Genomic DNA, 783 nt, shown 5'->3' with positions numbered 1-783 from the left:
TGCAGCTGAATCCTCATTTCTTCAATGTCGTCGTCTCTCTGTTGGGTTTCCCTGTTGGTGATCTGCGGGAAACTGGTGTTTTGAAGATGTTGTTCATTTAGATAACTTGGGCGCTGCTGCCTGGAGTCGATGATTAGTGCTGAAGGTTCGTTCATATGATTCTGATGTTGTTGTCCGGAATTTGTGATTGGTGCACGTAGATTGTTGGCTTGGATTGATTGCTGCTGTCCTGAACCGGTCACTGGTGTTGGTAAATCGCTGAACAGAACACGCTGGAGTCGTGGAGTGACATCAACTTGTTGTGATTTTGATGCGCCAATTTCTACAGACTGGAGTTCGTTGATGCGGTTATTGCAAATAATCTGAGAATGCGCAAGGTCGTCCAAGCGAGAGGTCGTTCCTCGAGTGAGCTCGTCGATCCTACCGAGAAGGGTGACGCGAGGTCGTAACTGTTGCTGGTAGGCCCGAGGTCGTCACCATTGATGGCATGGATGAGGTCGTCGCCACTATCGTCGAGGTGTTGGCTGGATGGTCCGAGGTTGCCACCATGGATGGTTCGTCCGAGGTCGTCACCACTGGCGTCGAGGTGTTGGCTAGGTGGTCCGACGGGGATGAGGTCGTCGCCACTATCGTCGAGGTGTTGGCTGGATGGTCCGAGGTTGCCACCATGGATGGTTCGTCCGAGGTCGTCACCACTGGCGTCGAGGTGTTGGCTAGGTGGTCCGAGATTGTCATAGCAGCTAATTGTGTGCTCGTCATTCCAGGATGGTCGGTGGTTGCAGA

Source organism: Brassica oleracea, chromosome C4 (assembly GCF_000695525.1).
Source record: "Brassica oleracea var. oleracea cultivar TO1000 chromosome C4, BOL, whole genome shotgun sequence".
NCBI classification, from domain to species: domain Eukaryota; kingdom Viridiplantae; phylum Streptophyta; class Magnoliopsida; order Brassicales; family Brassicaceae; genus Brassica; species Brassica oleracea.
The sequence above is the reverse complement of the archived record's forward strand: the minus strand, read 5'-3'. Positions refer to the sequence as shown.